This window comes from Miniopterus schreibersii, assembly GCF_964146895.1.
Source record: "Miniopterus schreibersii genome assembly, chromosome: 8".
In the NCBI taxonomy this organism is placed as follows: domain Eukaryota; kingdom Metazoa; phylum Chordata; class Mammalia; order Chiroptera; family Miniopteridae; genus Miniopterus; species Miniopterus schreibersii.
In genome coordinates, this window is record NC_138109.1 from 57,656,393 (window position 1) to 57,672,697 (window position 16,305).

A 16,305-nucleotide genomic window follows, 5' to 3' on the forward strand; every position below is an offset into this window, starting at 1 on the left:
GCTGAGGTGAGAAAAAGTTTACTACTTGGGTTAGAGAAACACTGTTTTATAGAGGCTGGGAGTAGTGGGTGAGGGATGAGAGGTGTGGAATAAGGGCACAGAAGCAGGCCAAATTATGTGGGGCTTATAGGCCTGATGTTTTCATTTTACTTCATTGTGATAGAAAACCCTGGAAGACTGCAAGGAGTGGAAGACTAACGACCAAATTTAAGCTCTTGGATATCAGCCTGGCAACTCTGTGAAGAATGAATTTTGGGGGAACCCAGGGTGGAAGGAGAAGAGATTGTAGAAGACCAAGGTACTGCTCCTTGTGCGAGATGTTGATGGATTGGACCAGGGTAGTAGCAGTGGAGACAGAGAGGAGCAGAAAGTGGGTTATGATCTAGTGGCCGAGCCATGGGTCACATGGATGGACTGGGTATAGGGGAGGTGGGAAAGAGAAGTCAAGGCTGTCAACTAGATTTATGTTTTGATCAGTAAGATGTAAAATTCAAAAGAAACTTTTTGGTAAGTGGAAAAGGGAAAATCACCAAGAACAAGTCGTACTTCTAAAGCATCTGTTTGTATGTGTGCTGTTGGAAACTTTATTTAGAATCTGGTATTTGAATGAAGGTAGAAGGGCAAATACATCTGAGAATTTAGAATCATTTAGTAATGCATTATTAAAACACACACACGCACAATGTTACCCTGATAAGTGATGGAAGTCCTCTGGCAAAAGATGTTTTACATTATAATGCAAGTTAGATAAACTTTTGTGCCTTCGCTTGGAATTTTCCAATGGAAGTAGGTGATTTCTTAGAACAAGGATGGATGGAAAGTTAGGGTATTTCTGAAGACCCATTAGTAAAATAGTCGTGTTTTGCTCTCAAAGACTGCTCACTTTTGAATTCCTGTGAAAGATTTCTGTCATGAAAGAGTTTAGGAAAAGGTTACATTTTTTTAAACCCAGCAGAGCCTCTAACACATTTTTCTGGTAGCATGAGCATGCTTATATTTCCTCTTGAAAGAATGGTTAAGATTAAATTATTACTCAATCTTTTCCTTTTGAAGTAGTTTTTTCCTTAAAGAAGTAACTTTGTCACTGTCGAGTTTACATGAAGTCACCGCTGAAGGAAGGAACAGAAGGAATTTGGAAAGCTTCTTCATAAACCCTGAACCCCAGTGACCTGTCCCACAAGAATCTCTGGTGGGGCTCAGGGTTTTCAAGATAAATCATTTTGGGAAAATTTTCCTTCCTATGTTGTTAGGCTCACATGGCAAAAGAAATAATACTCTTTGGGTCAACCTTAGTTCTAGCATGATTTCTCAAAGCAAGGCTGTAGAAGAAACCATGAGAATTTCTCCCAAATGACACAAAATTGCATTTTTACCACCCAATACTGCACGTAGCAGATACTCGGCAGACAAATGAATGACACTGAATTTCAAGAATCTTCTACAAATCTTAGATTGCTTCCTTTCATCTTGCATGGACAGTGAGCTGGAAGTGAAGGGGGAGGAGTCTAGCTCCAAGGCAAAGAGGCACACGATTAGCAATCTCACTATTTCCTTTGAAATTGAAGTCGTTGGTTTCTTAAGGTCATTTTATAGATCAAGGCCCTGAATCCCTAAACATTCCCCTTGCAATTGTCTTGCTTATTTTGCACGTGAAGTTCAAGGTTTCTATTTACTTCTGTGGCAGGAAAAAAAAAAGCAGAAATCTTCCCCACCTCCACTCACCTGAGCATCAGACTGTTGGGGATCAACAAATTACACCATAGGAAGTAAACAAATATTCTCAACTAAGGAGGGAACTTTGTAATGAAACAGACCCAGGAAGGAAACAAAACTACTTTACCTCAATAATGCCAGAATTTTAATAATAGCGTCGAATAAAGAACTGTTAATAGGCTGAAAAAGACTTTGATCTTATGTTACTGGCTCGTGTTTACTTTGGAAAAAGAATACTGTCGACATAAGAAATGTCCAAACCTATAGAGAACTGTTTTGAGTTTATTTGAGCCAAACTGACGACAATTGCCGGGAAGCAAAATCTCAACTAACTGGGAAAATGCTACGGAGAATGGCAGCTTATTTTATACATTAGCATCAAAGGAGGAGACGTCAAAAGGTCCCATGAAATCCACTGGGGGTAGATTAAGGGTGAACAAAAGCAAAGCAGGGAAATCTCTGGGGCTGGACTAAAAGTAAAACAGAGACACATACTTTTACATCGGTAAGTATAAGATCATTAATAAATAACATTTATAGCACCGAGAGATGGTGTTTGGGGAGCAAGATAAAAGTGAGGGGTTCTGTGTTCTCCTGCTCTGGTGGGTAGGTGTGCCCTGGGAGGTGCGGAAAAGGGGGTTACCGTGACATTTCAAAGACATGTTATTTTAAATGCAAAAAAAGAGACAGGCTCGCTTAAGGTAAAGATTGACCTTGGTCAGGAAGGTACAGGTCTAAGCTGTGCCTACCCGCCGTGACCCACTTTTAGTTAGGAATTTTTACGTTCAGAACATCTTGTGTGGTTACTTTTGGTGAGTTTGTAAGGTCGCCGCGCAGGCCTCCCCTGAGCTTATCAAGTTGAGTATGTGGCACCTTTTTTGCTCACATGACCATAGGGAGACATTTGTCCTTAGGTAGTTGAAGAGGAAACTTGCCCGCTCGCAGCCTTCACTGACAGAGTGAAACGAGTTCGAGGCGCCCCGAGCGCTGCACTGCGGGCCAACCCCCTCCGCTCACTGGGGAGCCGCGGGCGGCGCCGGGGTGAACCGCTCAGCGCCTCGGGCTCCGTCAGGCCCGGGCCCGCGCCGCTCCCGCGGCCTCCGGCTACCTGCTCCCGCTTTGTCTTGCACAGAGGCAGCTGATCCTTAGAGGAATGCCGCTGGGTCTTGAGCTTTATAAAACAGCTCCTCCCATTTTCCCTTCCCTTGACATAAGAGAAGCTTGAACTCTGTACTTTTTAAAAGTGAATTTGAGGTGCCATTAGGGCTCCCATCTTCTCTGCTGGCACCTTCTTGATTAATAAACCTTTCCACACTCCTAACTCTGACGTTTTGAGTTTGGGCCTTTCGAAGCATAGGGCACAGAGACTTGGGACAAGCGACAAGCTGAGTGGAGGAATCTTCCCATTAACATCCATCCAGCTGAAGCTCAAGGCATTCATTTTTACGGTTTTCCATAGTTTTGCCTTTTCCCGAATGTCATGTGGTTGGAATCATACAGCATGTATGGATGATCTACTGAAGCTGAGAGAAAAAGAATATGTGTACAGTTAGTTTGTTGTGCATATAGCAGTCTTGGTTGCTTCCAAGTTTGGGCAATTAAGAATAAAACTGCTATAAATAGTAATGTACAGAAAATACTTTCTACCAGCTCCTCCAGGCCATCCTCCTTCTGATTGTATCCTGCCTGCCCTTTTAAATTCTGACTTAGCTTTTTTTTTTTTAATCTTCACCCAAGGATATGTTTTTATTGATTCTTGAGAGAGAGAGAGAGAGAAACATTGATTGGTTGCCTTCTGTACGCTCCCCGGCCTGGGATGGAATCTGCAGCCTGGGTATGTGCCCTGAACAGGAATCGAACCTGCGACCTTTTGGCATACGGGATGATGCTCCAACCAGCGGAGCCACCCGGCCAGGACTGGCTGAGCATTTTAATGCACACTTTTACAAAACGTTAGAGTCCTCCATTGGGATTCCCCAGCTTTCTCTGATCCACTGCATTGATTTGTCTCAACTGTTTGTTTTCTGGTCAGAAATAATGGGAGGAATTCATGGACTTAGGTTCACTACACATTCATCCCTCCCAAGTTAAATCGGGACTCACTGCTGTATTTTGTAAGCTCCTTATCAGGTTTCTTACAGCAGTTTCAAGTCTTTGCTATACATCTCCAGGCTCAGTTTTATTTCCAGCACCCTCACTTTTTAAAGATGACCGTCTCTTCACTGGGGAAGAGGGGCCATATTCTCATCTTATCTCCTCTCAACCTTAGGAGTCACCTTCGTTACTTTTCAACTTCAACCTTTGCTACTTTCTTTACCTCAGTCTCCTATTTCCTATTTCAGGGGAGAAAAAATTTCACGCTTGTTCTTTATTCCGAAAATCTCCTTCTCCTTAGAATCTAAGTTTCTATTCTCATCAAACCATCCGACAAACTTTTCCAAATCAGTCTTTTTGAAAGATGACTTTTCACATGTCCTCCCAGATTAGAAAAGTCAAGGAAGGAGCTCTCTGTTGTCCAAACTGCAGGACAGATGTCAGGGTCCTATCCCTGACGGTCAAGGCCATCTATCATGTGGCCCATGCTGACATTCTAGGCAGTTCTGTCTGTCTCCATCTCTCTCTCTCCCCTCCCTCCCTCCCTCCTTCCCTCCCTCCTTCCCTCTCTCTCTTTTACAAACAGGGTGTTTTTTATTGTTGTTATTGTTTTTTAATTAAATATCCATCTTAGGCCCTGGCTGGGTAGCTGTGTTGGTGAGAGCATCATCCTGACAGGCCAAGGTTGTGGGTGCGATCTCTCGTCAGGGGGCATGCAAGAATCAACCAAGGAATGCAGAAATGAGTGGAACAACAAATGGATGTTTCTCTCTCTCTTTCTTCCTTCCTTCCTCTCCCTCTCTCTCTCTTAAAAAAAATAAAATAAAAAAATCAATACTGTTTTTAAAGGTCCATCTTTTAAATCTTAGTCTTCTCCACAATCCTCAAAACTAATTTTTTTGTTTTGCATTTCTTTGCTAGACTGTTCATTTGGCATTAGGTAGATGTTTCTTTGTATTGTTATTAATCTTCTTATGTCTAGGTTCTTTTTCCCAGCGAGACCCCCATACTTCCTTGAAGACAAGGAGCCTGAATGTTATACATATTTTTTTCTAAGATAGGTTTAAAATTGCTCCTGCTAGTTCTTCACTGCTAGCCTGTTTCCTAGTCATTGTTGTTGATATTATTTTTAAAACTTTATTTTGCTGAATGGCATTGGACACAGTATGAGTTCTAGTTTTGCCTTAGATGTATGAGACTATTCGTGAATCGACAAACAATGTCTGAAACATAAATTTCTGCCAACCCTGATCCAGATATGCAGAAAAGGCCAAGAGGAAGAGATATAAGAAAATATCTATTCAACAACTTTAAAATAATATCTTTTCTTAAAATAGTTTCTGTTCCTATCTAGTTCACTCAACATTTCTATTTACATTTAAGAATAACTGTTGATTAAATATATTTCTTTGGCATAGAGATAGGGTTTTAAATTAAAAGGAAACTGTCTCCTACAGAATGAACAGTGAGGTTGTATGAGAGTGTAAAACCAATCTGAAAGAAAATACCGATTTTGCAGTTTTTGTATATAAAATTTGAGAAGAGTAATTCTTTTATTTATATAAGCACTTTCTTTCCCTTGATGGGCCTACCTTGAGGTTCCTATGTCTATAATAGGCACCTCATTTTTTTGAGTAAAAATCTGTATAGTATTTAAAAGGTATGCCATATAGTTTACTACATGCTTGTGATATACTAAGATAATCAGACATGATCTAGACCTTAAAACTCATGTTCTAGTAGGATAGATAAGGCATGTATGCATGTAATTATAACATAAGATTTAAAGAGTTATATAAGATTTAAAGTGCTTAATTCCATTAGGAGGTACAGATAAGCTACTGTGGGAATTGAGAAACTACGAAGATTGCTTTCAGCTTCAAGAAGCAAAAAAAGACTAGAGAACATGTCATTTGAATGGAATTATGAAAACTAGGCAGGACTTGACAGGAATGCAAATCAGGATAGGCTAGGTTATGCATCACACACACAAAAAATCCCCAATTTTTAGTGGATTTACACAAATTAATTTCTCATGCCAGCAACATGTCAATGCAGGTTGGCAGAGCAACTGTGCACTTCATAGTTACTTGGGGACCCAAGCTGATGAGGTTTTATTTCAGCATATGCGGTCCAAGGCACAGCAGCAGGAGATACTGCAAGCTGCAGAATGGCTTTTAAAACCATATCTGGAAGTGAACACATATCACTCCATCTTGCATTGCACACATCATATAGTGAAATCTAACTTTAAGAAGCTGGAGAGTATGAAGCTACCATACTTCACAGGCCTTGCTGGTATTAGAAGCAGGACAAGGAATCCTCGGAGAGAGACAGTAAAATTTGTATGAGGGACACTGGGTAATAGCTTGAAAAGTAGTGATTGTGCTAATCGTAATAGCTAATATGTTTAAAAATGTTTTTCTTTTTGCTTTTTAGATGTTTTTGAAGGAGAAGTTTTCGTTTTACAGAAAAATTGGGTGGAAAGAGTTCCAGATGGCCCCTCATTTCTGCCCCCACACCCATCAGCTTCCCGTTACTAACATCTTGCTCGAGTGTGGTGCATTTGTTACACCTGATTAGCCAGCGCTGATACATTATTATTAACTGAACTCCGTGGTTTACATGGAGTCACTCTTGTGTGATATATTTCTATGGGTTTTGAAAAATGTATGATGACATAGATCCACTATGACGGTGTCATACGGAATTGTTTCACTACCCTAAGATCCCCTTTACTGCAATGATTTACTCTTCCCTCTCTCATGTTAAACCCCTGGCAACCGCAACTACAGTATATATAGATTTTCAGATTGGCTTCTTTCACTTAGTAATATGCATTTAAGGTTTCTCCATGGTTTTTCATGGCTTGATAGGTCTTTTTTTTTTTTTTTTACATTTAGGTTGACAGCAAAGTTGAATGCACAATACAGAGTCTGCACACACCCTCTGCCCCTGCAGATGCACAATTTCCCCCACTAGGGACATCCCACACCTCAGTGCTACATCTGTTATAGTCAGTGAACCTACACTGACACATCATTTTCATCCAAAGTCTATAGTTTATATTAAGGTTCACTCTTTTTAAAATTTTAAAATATTTGTTTGTTTGTTTATTTATTTATTTAAAAATTCTCACCCAAGGATATTTTTCCATTGCTTTTTCAGAAAGAGTGGAAGGGAGAGGGTGGGGGGAGAGGGAGGGAAAGAAACACTGGTTAGTTGCCTCCCACATGCGCCCCAACCAGGGCTGGGGATCAAGCCTGCAACTGAGGTACGTGCCCTTGGCTGGAATCGAACCCAGGACCCTTCAGTCTGAGGGCTGACGCTCTAACCACTGAACCAAACTGGCTAGGGCAGGGCTCATTCTTTTTATAAAAAATATTTTTTAAAATTGATTTTTAGAGATAGAAGGAGAGAGAGGGAAACATTGATATGAGAGCGAAACATGATCAGTTGCCTCCTGCACGCTCCCTCCCAGGGATCGAACCCGCAACCCAGGCATGTGCCCTGACCTGGAATCGAACCAGCAACTTTTCCATGCATGGGATGATGCCCACCCAACCGAGCCATACTGGCCAGGGCTAGGGTTCACTCTTGGCATTATACATTCTATAGGTTTGGACATATGTGTAATGATTTGGACATATGTATAATGATTACAGTGTCACACGAAAGAGTTTCACTTCCCTAAAAATCCACCAAGTTCTGTCTCTTCACCTCCCCCTCCCTTCCCCCAAACTCCTGGCAACCACAGATCTCTTTTGCACTTAACAAGAAGAGACAGCAATGCCTTTGGACAACTTCCTCTCTTGGGGAATGGGCAGATTAGGGCAGTTTTCTGGGGCAAAGGGATGCGGACAATTCCTGGAGAGTTTAGGGGGAGTATATAAGAGGAGGGGAGAGAATGAGAGAGCAAGAGAGCATCCATCTGGCAGAGCAGCTGAAGGCCTAAACCGTGAGTCTTTGTCCTGCCTGCTCACCTCCGCCTCTCCCCGCGTGGCCTCAGGGAGCAGGTTACTAAGACAGGCTGATGGCTACTGGCCTCCCACTAGGAATGACTTTGCACTGCTCACCTAACTTTTTTGGTTACTCCGTCGGTGTTGGGGGAGTTGGGACTCAGGAGGATGGGTGAGGATGTGTTTGAGAAGGAGCAGATTTCCGGATCAGTTGGTGGGCCCTGGCGGAGCCGGGTCCAAGAGAGACACAGGCCAGGCTCTCCCCGCCACAACTGAGATAAAGAATAAGTGCACAGACCAGCAGGTGACTCCCTAATCACGAGAGGAGGTGCTGATGCGCCTGGATCCCCACCCGAGCGCTGGCGGAGTTCATGCACACAGCAGGGCAGGAGGGGGTTCCTGAAACACCCGGGTCACCTGACATTCAATCGCATTACAAAACCTTTTTAAAGGATTTGGAGGCGCAGGCACATCAGGACACTGAGCGCCCCTTCCACAAATGCTAATTAAATACCTTTAGAGGCAGTGTCTCTGCTAAGTTCTGGGGAAATGAACTTTTTGGTCTCTGACCTTAAGGATCTCTCAATCTACTGGGGAAGACAACCCTGGGGAGAGAGTTCAGTTAGAACGAAGGAGAGGCCACGCAGTGAGTCCAGTGAGCTCACCTAAGAGATGATACGGATCTGAACAGAAGCCGTGGCAGAAAAAGTATGAACGGGGAGAGGGAGGCGGGTCTGAGAGACATCTCTGAAGTAGTTTAGATGCTCGGTGGGGAGGGAGGCCGAGGCTGGCCAGAAGAAGCTCTTGGGCTCCTGTTGGATCATTCTGACCTCGCTTATTTAACAAAAATGAAGGTGAAGTCTAACCATCAGTATTGTCAAAGGGAAAGGAGGGACCGAGAGGCCCTTCTGACTTGCTTTTGTCACCCTACTGCTCCACCCAATTATGCTTGATTGAACTGACAGCTGACCCATTTTATTTTATTTTATTATTTTTTAAAATTCTTTTTAATATGTCTTTATTGATTTCAGAGAGAGGAAAGGCGAGGGAGAGAGAGAGATAGAAACATCAATGATGAGAGAGTCATTGATTGAGCCCACAACCCTGGCATGTGCCCTGACCGGGAATCGAACCCCGATCGCCTGGATCCTAGGTCGATGCTCAACTGCTGAGCCACGCCCGGCCGTGCAAGCTGACCCATTTTAAATGTGGGCGCCTGGAATGTGGGTTCCGAGGCAAGTCAGCGTGGAGTTCGCCTGCCAGGAGTGTCAAAGCTGCCCCTGAATGTCGGGCCCTAGACTATCACAACCAAAGACAGGACTGCGTAGTGGGGTGGGGCAAGGGTCAGGGAGGACTGCAGTTGCGGCATCAGGGCCTTAAGTATTCTGTGTCATGAATGAGGGTGTTGTTTTGCCTTTTTGGACGAGTATGTGTGTGTGTTGGACAGTTTGGAGATTCTGGCGATCCTAGGAAGGGTGAGGCAGAGGGCTCACCTCAGGGAAGGGAAGGAACAAGGAACACAGGCAGAGCAGCTTGTCCAACACCAACAGCAGAGACACCATTTTCCTCTTATAAAAATGAAGCAAATGTCAACATGAAGAAAATGTGTTCAAAGGACAATGAGGAGGCAGGGAATGTGGCTCCTGAATCGGACTGGCCCGATGGGGCCTACCAGCCCTGAGGGCCTGGGCTGCTTCCCCAAGCTGTCTGAGTGCTTACCAAGAGTCTGGCACATAGTAAGTGCTTAGTAAATATTAGTGTCTGCTATTCTAAGTAATTTAGGGTAGGAAAGGGAAATCGGAATTATTTTTCTGAATCTGAACAGGAAACTAGGAAAAAAAGAACTTTGAAAACAGCACTAGGCTGTAACTCCAAAATATAAGCAATAAAAGAAAAAAGAGAGCCCGGTTAGGCGTGGCTCAGAGGTTGAGCGTTGACCTAGGATCCAGGAGATCAGGGTTCGATTCCCGGTCAGGGCACATGCCCAGGTTGTGGGCTAGGCAGGCGATCAATGGTTCTCTCATCATTGATGTTTCTATCTCTCTCTCTCTCCTTCTCCCTTCCTCTCTCTGAAATCAATAAAGATATATTAAAAAAGGAAAAAAGAAAGAAAAAAGAGATAAATTGGATATCATCAAAATCACAACTCTGTGCTTCAAAGGACATCATCAAGAAAGTGAAAAGAGCCCGGCTAGTGTGGCTCAGTGGTTGACCATTGACCCATGAACCAGGAGGTCATGGTTCAATTCAAGGTCAGGGCACATGCTCGGGTTGTGTAGGGGGCAGGAGGCAGCCGATCAATGATTGTTCCACTTCACTAATGCTTCCATCCCTTCCTCCCTCTCCCTTTCTCTTTGTGAAATTAATAAAAACATATTTAAAGAGAAAGTGAAAAGATAGACCACTGAATAGAAGAAACTTTTTGCAAACCATACATCTTAGAGACACATCTAAAATATATAAAGAACTCTTATAATTTAATAATAAAAAGATACACAACCTAATTTTTTAAATGGGGAAAGGACCTGAATAGACATTTCTCCAAAGAGGACATACCAATCACCAATGAACGTATGAAAAGATGCTCAACATCTTTAGCAATCAGGGAAATGCAAAACAAAACTATCGTGAGATACCACTTCAAACATATTAACATGGCTATAATGAAAATGACGAATAACAAGTGTTGGCAAGGATGTGAAATGGTATAGCCACTTTTCAAAACAGTCTGGCATTTCCTGAAAAGGTTAAATGGAGTTACCATATGACCCAGCGGTTCTACTTCTAGGCATATACCTAAGAGAAATGAAAATCTGTCTATGCAAAAACTTGTGCATGGATGTCCATTATTATATATAATGCCAAAAAGTGCCAAACAACCCAAATGTCTATCACCTACTGAATGGATAAAGAAATGTGGTTTATCCATACAATAAAGTATCACTTGTCAATAGAAATAAATGAAGCACTGATATATGCTGCAACATGGATGGGCCTCGAAAACAGGGCTTTGTTTGACTTAAAGAAAGACCGCATTTTGTATAACTCTATTTTTATGGAATGTCCAGAGTAGGCAAACCAACAGAGACAGAAGGTAGATGAGGTATCCACTGGGGGTCTTGAAAGGTATCTCCTGCAGATAAGGGGAGACTCCTGTACTGTGGAAGTGACAGTGTGTGATTTTGAGTTTCAGTTGTGAAAAACATTGCAGCTTCTGTCTTCGTCTTTGTTGGATCACTCAGGGGAAAGGACCCTTAAGCAGCTAGTGGAGAGGTCAGGTGTGGGGAGGAATTGAGGCCTCCTATCAACACCAACAACACCAACACCAACACCAACATTCAGCCATCTGAATGAGTCTTGGAAGACACTTGGAAGCTGAATGTTTGAAATTGTCTTAGAAGCAGAACTTCCAGGCCCGGCTGGGCGTGGCTCAGCGGTTGAGCATTGACCTAGGATCCAGGCAACTGGGGTTCGATTCCTGGTCAGGGCACTTGCCCGGGTTGTGGGCTCGATCAATGACTCTCTCATCATTGATGTTTCTATCTCTCTCTCTCCCTCGCCTTTCCTCTCTCTGAAATCAATAAAGATATATTTAAAAAAAAAAAAAAAAAAAAGAAGAAGCAGAACTTCCAGCCTCTGTTGTCTCCAGATAACTGCAGCCCTGACTGACATCTGGACTGCAGCCTCCTGAGAGACCTCAGGGCAAAACTGCCAGCTAAGCTGCTCTAGAATTTCTGACTCACAGAAACTGTAAGCAATATAAATGTTTATTGTTCTTTTATACCACTAAGTACTGAGGCAATTTGTTATGCAACTGTAGATAACGGATACGCCCCCTGAGTTTCAGGAAGACTCCCTACAGAAGATTAATCTGAGAAACACCTGCATATTAAAAATTGGAAAGGAAGCAATATTTTCCTGCGCTTCTGGATCCCAAGAAAAGAGAACCAACTCTTAGTGAGAAAGGCACATCCAAACATTGGCCATTTCAAACGCATGGCTTCTGATAGAGTGTTCCGTGTTTTTAGTTCTGTCAGAAATTTAGGGTTTCAGAATGTGATTGGGAGAGAGGAAGAGACCCAGGGGTGAAGAAAAGACAATCCTCTTGACTCTAATAAAGAAGAATTCAGAAATTTACATAGGGTAGTTAAACTCAGCAGTGGGCATAGCAACAGGAAATTTTGCAAGACGTGAGACAACTCTGCAAGACTATTTGCTAATAATTTATTTTCATCAAGACAAAAGACACATATCCTTGGTAACGTTCCATTTCTCAACAAGCTAATTCCTGGCAAGTCTTTCTCTGGGAAAAGAGATAATTAAATCTTTCCAAAGCCTTTGCTCCCTAGCTGCGGTAGTCCTTAAGGCTGTTCACAAGTATTCCTGTTCTCTTTCCTTCCTGATGTACGGTGGGTTATACTTGACCACCCATTTGAAGGATCACTATGTGACTTGTTTTGGCCAATGACATGTGAGCAGAGGCTTGAAAAGTCAGGATGCTTCCCCATCTTATCTTTTTCCTGCTGTGGCCACGAGCCAGGTTCCTGCTAGTGGCTGCTCTGTTGGCCCAGAGCCTGGCGCGAGGGGACAGTGGTGTGGAATAGAGCCTCCAGCTCGAGCACAATAGAGAGTCATGAATTAGCAATCTTGAAATTTAAGTCACTGAAGTTTGGAGGTTAATTGTACCCTCAGCATAATCTAGCCTATCCTAGGTGAGATGCTAATAAATAACTGAAGTTCATGTTTATCAGCCCTGCCTCCAGATGCTGGCTCAGCAGCTCTCGGCCGGTTAGGAAGAGCTGCTACATATGTCTAGCTGGGAGCCAGGTGCCTCCCACCCTCCATCTCAGTGCACTGTCACAGGAAACCTGAAGGGCAGGTATTATCAATCCCATTTAACCTAGAAGGAACCTGAGAAGGGGAGCGACTGGGCCCAGCTCACTGGCAAGCAGCAGAGCTGGGACAGGAAGCCAGGCTTTCTGAATATAAAACGCATGCAGAGCTCCTAAGCTGTCCTGGGGCCTCCTACTGATTGTGAACCAAGGTAATTTTAGCCAACCGATAACTCAGCCGTGACCCCTTCCTGCATAGTGATGTTTGTGTCCTCCCCCTTGTCTCTGCTCTTCTATTTTGTCCATGAACCTGAGCTGTGGGAAGCTTCACCTCTTCACGTTCCACCACTTAAAGGCAATTGTCACTCTCCCACTTAATGGTGAGGAAATAAATACAGTTGACCCTTGAACAACGCGAGGGTTAGGGGTGCCGACCCCCATGCAGTGGAATTTCCGAGTATAAATTTGACACCTCTGAAACTTAACTACAGTGTCCCTTGGTCCCCTAGGTCTTTTAAAGTACTCAATCCTAAATATATGCCTCAAAGCTCAGAGAGAGTTCAAGAAAAGAAACACTACCCTGTCCCATGTAACAGCATATATACTCATAGAGAGACCCCAGGTTTATGGCAGGACCCCCATGGATATCAGGCCTCATGTTTTCCCCTTTGACACTGTGTAATTTGTTTTGCATGTCATCACTACTCCCATTAAGTTCCCATTTTATCTTATCTGACATGAATACAACTAATCGGTTACTTCTCTAAACACTAGATTTTATTGTGACGTACCCCGCACCTGCTTCTTCCATTTTCTTGTATTTCTTGTAAAAATGTTCATACGTGTTTCTTAACTCATTCATTGTAACGAAGTGTAAGCAACTGACTACTTCAGTGCGTCTTCTAATGTAACCTGGCCCCAAGCAAAGACCTCTAATACATGTTAATTTATTTTTAAATACTCACCTTTAACTCTTCTATGTATTAGAATTAAGGCTTAGGGCTGAAAATCCAGTGACCCAGAAAACCCCCTGTCCCAGGCACACTAGGACTGTTCACCACCCTAGATAGTGTTATTTTTTTTTCAGAAAATATATATAGGAGGTTGCATTTTCTAAGCATTTAATTCCATGATGCAAAAGAAAGTGTTAAATTACTTCTTGTAAGAAAGGGGTACTAGGTCTCATGGGGTAGAGAACCATTGCCTTAGAGAAAGCCCTGACTCATGGTAGTTTAAGAAGATCCGTTTCCATGGGCTGTCCAAAATGGGGAACACCCAGGGCTGGGCCCAGCCCTTCCTGCATCGATAACATTTGCACCCATGAAACCCTCTGGTGTGTTGGGCTGAGACGGTAAATCTCAGGGCATTTGACATCTGTGTTCCCAGCACTGGCAGCCTCCAGCACACATGTCCAAATTGGTATGTGTGTGTGTTGATTTGTTTTTGTGTTTGAAAGATTGTAGAGACGTTTGTTTTTGCTGCCTTCTTGCCTTTTTTGACACTCCTATTCTTGTGCTTGGTATGTCATGTTGAAAACTGTCCCCAAAGAGTCTCGAAGGTAGAAGTGTCAGTTCTGGCCTCAGACAGACATGGATTCAGATCCCTGCTCTGACCTGACCAATCTGTGTCTAATCTTCCTTCCCAGAAAAATGAGGATGATAATAATATGTTTGCCTGACTGAGCTCATGTGAAGAATAAATAGAAGAAATGGACGAATGTTTCTCATTCTTAGCATGACATATAATAGACGTCTGATCAATTTTATTTATCAGGCCTACCCAGCTCTGCCATTCTCAGTAGCAACTTGTGAGCCAAAATGACTTATTTCTCATTTCTCTCACTTCCTTTTTGATTTCATATGGTTAGTAGAGAGCATTCTGCGCAATGAAGCAATTCATATTAAAGTGTGAGTGACTGATAGACCACCCTCTTAGCAGACTGTCTGCATTTTAAAATGTGTTAACCTCCAACAGAAGAGCATGGATGAGATATTTTTTTGAATTGAAGGGACAGTGGTAGCAGGTTTTCTCATGCCCCATGTTATGGGCTGAATTGTGTTCTTCCAAAATTCATATGTTGAAGCCCTGACCCCCTGATACCTCAGAATGTGACAGTATTTGGAGACAGGGTCTTCAAAGTGGTAATAAAGGTAAAACAAGGTCATTGGGGTAGGCCTAATCCAACATGACTGGAGTCCTTAAAAGAAAAAGAGGCTAGGACACAGGTGTGCACAGAGAGAGGGCCACGTGAAGACACGGAGAGCAGATGGGCAGCTACAAGCCATGGAGACCCTCGGAAGAAACCAATCCTGCCAGCACCTTGATCTTGGACACCTAGCCTCCAGAACTGTGAGGAAACTAATTTCTGTCATTTACGCCACCCTGTCTGTGGTACTTCGCTATGACAGCCCTAGAAAACTAATACATACGCTTACTCTTGTCACAGACCTTTTGAAGATTAAAATTCCTGGGACCACATCCCAGATAAATTCCCTGAATTCACTATTCACTTTTAATCCCTATGGCAAGCCCCAGCCTTCAGGTGATGAGTTCACAATGGGGAAAAAAAAAATGAATATTTATTGAGTTCTACACATGCTAAGCATTTAATCACCATGCTAATTTATAGGTGGTTATCATTACAGATCAGGAATCTGAGGATCAGGGAGGTTACATAAATTAACAAAAATAATTGTTCGTTCAACATCTATACCCAAACCTATATACTAAGCACTATGGCAAATGCTGGGATACATCAGTGAATCAAAATGACTTACTCTCTACTCTCATAAAGCTAATAGTTTAGTTGGGAAAACAAATCCTAAATGTGATAACTTATGAAGGAACACAACATATTAGTAGGAGAGCCAGATTAGTTTAATTCCATTAATTTACTGAGCACCTACTGTATACAAGACATCTTGCTAAGTGCTCAGGAAGTAACAGTGAGCATGACAGATACGGACTCTTTCCTTATAGAAATCCCCCGTCTAGTGGAAAAAGAAGATATCACAAAGGCCTTACAAATGAGAGACAAATGTTATGAGATATAACGTTAAGGTTACCTGGGAGTATTTAGCAAAAGCGTATCATTTAATACAAGAAATCACGGTAGGCCTTCTGGAGGAATTGGTATACTTACTGAGACTTGAAGAATCAGGTAGCAGCTGGCCAAGCAGACGTGTGTGAAGCTTTCTTCATAGGGGGCTCTCAGCTCAGATGATGGCCTCCTTCCTGTAGGCTCTCTTCAAAGGCACCTTTTTTCTGCCTGGCCAGAGGCAAGTTGTTCAGATAGAACAGTGGACACTAATTAGCAAATTACAATGGGATATTTACCTTTGAAAGGATAAGCCTGGAAGCTCCAACATCTCAGTGGGTGACTTCAGACCATTTCCTCTCCCTGCTCTTCTGGCTGTGACAGACACTGGCGGTTGCCTTCCAAAAATCTTTTCCCTTATCATCCTCCGCTTTACAAGCCAGAAAATGAAAATATTTATTTACCCAGGCCCCTTGCTGGACTGGTTGGTCACGTGGCCCAGTTGTAGTCAGTAAACAAACTACTGGATGGACTTTGGGGAAGAACTTTTTTAAAGGGACAGATTCACCTGGCATTTTCCCTGCCCTTTCCCTATGCCCACCTCCTCCTTCTAGGCTTGAATCTAAACATATGAACTGGAAGTGTAGCAGCCATCTGGTCCCCACAGGGA

General features: G+C 42.9%; 1 long non-coding RNA gene across 1 annotated transcript; it reads right to left on the minus strand.

Annotated features, from left to right (window-relative positions):
• Window positions 1-2,772: 2,772 nt before the first annotated feature.
• LOC308561066 lies at window positions 2,773-16,038 on the minus strand. Its single transcript, XR_013999427.1, has 3 exons — window positions 15,935-16,038; window positions 15,741-15,866; window positions 2,773-3,236 (listed from the first exon to the last, which is right to left on the minus strand). It is a non-coding gene; the product is annotated as an uncharacterized lncRNA (long non-coding RNA).
• Window positions 16,039-16,305: the final 267 nt, after the last annotated feature.